This window comes from Rhea pennata, unplaced genomic scaffold (genome assembly GCF_028389875.1).
Source record: "Rhea pennata isolate bPtePen1 unplaced genomic scaffold, bPtePen1.pri scaffold_44, whole genome shotgun sequence".
In the NCBI taxonomy this organism is placed as follows: domain Eukaryota; kingdom Metazoa; phylum Chordata; class Aves; order Rheiformes; family Rheidae; genus Rhea; species Rhea pennata.
In genome coordinates this window covers 847,679-850,637 of record NW_026907683.1, presented here as the reverse complement: position 1 = coordinate 850,637, position 2,959 = coordinate 847,679, and positions in this window count along the sequence as shown.

Below are 2,959 nucleotides of genomic sequence, written 5' to 3'. Positions count from 1 at the left end.
CTTTGGGTGGTGGTGGTGAGGAGCCCCACTTAGCTCTAGCTGCATTGCTCGGAGTAGCTGGAGTCAAGGCAGTGGTGGTGAGCACATACATCTGACTGCTAGCCTCCCAGCTGTTTGGCATGCATTATGTCCCCTCTGTTCTTGAAGCCTTTTACTGCTGGCTACGTTGTGGGAAGGCCTAAGCTCAGGAGCTGTGTCATGTCAGGTACTGCTCTGGAGATGGCTCAGCACCACGCTTTGTCCTCTGGCATCACTCCCTGGATTCTCTGAGGATGATCGATGGCAAATGGCAGGTCATCAAGGCCAGGGCCCAGGTCTGTGTGCTCCCTAACTGAGTTTCAGTGCCAACCTCAGCTGTCGAGTGTTGTGGAGTGGCCTGTGAATGGGACAGTCAAGTCCTTCTGCTCCTGTCAGGCATGGTGGGTCATGCTTCCTGGTGTACTTAAGACATGGAGCACCATCTTTGACCCTTTCTTGCCCAAAGCATCCCTCTGGCAGCATGCGATGCCCAAGAAGCCTTGCATTTATTTCAGAGATTCGCAAAGCTGCCATGAGCTCCAGCAGTCTCTGAGGCCACTGCATTTCCCGTGGTGCTGAAGCCTGCCCCCAGCCAGTCATCTCTGGGTACCTTGTGGGCTGTCAGAGGCAGCTGTCATCTGCATGTGGAGAATGAGCCTGTGGATCTGTCCTTCTTTTTTGTTCAAGTGAAGCTGCCTTTTGCCATTTCAGAAGAAAGTGTTTGTCCTGCCTCCGAGCTGTAGGGAAGAGAAGGCGTGAGGATGGGCTTCCCTTTGAAGGCTCTAGGGGCCTGTCAGTAGGGAGGCCCCTTTGGGTGAGTGCCTTGAGGGCATGTGAGGCAAAAGTGAGCAGCAAGAGCTGGCCTGATCAGCAGCTGTGAGAGCGCTTGCTCTCTGCTTCCTGGAGATGGGAAGTGACCATGTCAGGGCTGTGAGTGGATGTTCAGAGGAAGCACTGTTTCCAAGGCGTTGGAGGCCTAGAAGGGACTGGAAGGGCTGGAGACTTGGGCTTTCTGTGTTGTGGGGCCCTTGTGGGTGTCCTGTGTGCTGCCATGTGTGGTGCTGTGCCCTGTGCACCACTGATGCACAGGCACATGTTGGCTCAGTGTTGTGCTGCTCAGCATGGGAGGAGGTGTGTGGAGAGAGCAGTGCTCTGCTCCCAGAGGCCAGCCTGCCATCCCAGTGTCCTTGTGGGAGGCCCTGGGTGAGCACTGGTGCTGACTGTGCTCCCTGCTTGGAGCATCCTGGTGTGAGCGAGGGACACTTGCAGTTAGTTGTTTTCTGTCAGCTGAGGTCCAGGCTTGCAGTTTCTGAAGGTCTTGATGCTTCCTGAGTCTTCTGGGTTTTACGGACTCTGCTGGAGAATGTGGTCTGCTCATTCCTTCAAGGCTTTCTGTGGAATCTGGACCCCCCTTGCATCTTCCCATCTCAGAACGTACTGCATCCTAATCGATTCTGTCTTTCTTTCTTTCTAGGTTGCTCCAGTTGTGTAGGTTCCCCGTGCAATCCTCGAGCCACTGAGGATGGAGGCAGGATGCCAGGGTGTGTCCCTGTAGCTGTCAGCATCTTTGCCACCATTGTGAGCCCTCTGTGAAAGCGGCTGCAAGTGAATGAGATGAGGCTATGCGTGGATGTGAAGGCTTCCATGAATGCGCCCATCTTCCATGGGTGATCTGGGGCGTGTGGGTTCACCTTCTGGTACCTCTGCTGTGCTGCACGTCCCACATCATACAGATGCTGTTACTGCCAGCACACTCAGGAAATGAGATTGTGCCCCTTGCTTTTCCTAGAAGGTTGTGGTGCCCTGTAGGATGAGTGAAAGACCCTTATAATGAAAGCCAGCATCTGTCGAGTACCTTTGTGTGAGTGCCCGAAATCCTTGGTAGCTTGAACGGAGGTCTCAGAGCTGTTGGGCTCCTGGCTCTGTGAGGCCTGAAGATGTGCCCAGGGCCAGGCTGCTCGTGGCACTCAACCCTCAGTGCTGTGTGAACCCAGCTGTGGAGCCTGGACTCCTGCTGCAGAGGCCACGCAGCCAGGAGAGCTGGCATTTCAGCAGCCCTCCAGCCTGGGGCTGTCTCCTTGCTAGGGCCTCATTTCAAAACCTCTGCATCTTTGCAGAGTTCCCTCCATACTTAGGTGGAGATTCTTGAGCAGATTGGGGATGGAAAGCAGCAGCCTGCTCTGCCCAAAGAGAGCAGGATCCTGCCCAGTGTAAAGAACCGCATCATGCCAGGAGCCAGCTCTGTGCCTGATCATTTGCACGTGCCTTGTGAGCCTGGAGTGCCTTGGCCACCTTTGGTGTTAGTGCAAGAGGTTCCCTGCGTGCCTGGGTTTTGGAGTCAAGGGAAGGCAGTGAGGAGAGCAGTGCCTGGGGCGTGTGCAAGTGGGGAGTGCCCTGCATGCCTGTCTTCTTGCTGGCATTTGGTTGCATGTAATAGACGAGGCAGCTGCGTGGGGCAGAGACGGTGGCACAGCTGGCACAGCAGAGGTCTGGCATTCTGTGGAGGGCTGTTGCAGTGCTGAGTTGCTCTGTCAGTGTCAGACAGCGTTTCCAGTGCAGCTGCTGCCTGGGCTGATCTCTCAACGTTGGCCCTAGAAATGGAAGTGGCATCCTGCTGTCAATTTGTAGGTGCTTGTATCCGTACTACGTGAGACTTGGTGGGAATGGTCTGTGTTGTAACTTTTTAGTGCCTAGAACAATACCGCTGTGTTTAGCGGCATACAAATACATAACTAACAAGGTCTTGGAAATCTGCGAGGAAGAACAGCAGTTGGTTACATATGGATTGTGTGGCTTCCAGCCACAGAATAACCATGAGAAGCAGTTAACATGAAGGTCAGAAGTTGAAGAGTAATGAAGTAGCGACCCCCAAAGTCAAGTGTGGCGCCCGAAATAAGTCTGCACACGCGTGCAGTATGATAGCCCGGTTATGCGACTGGGG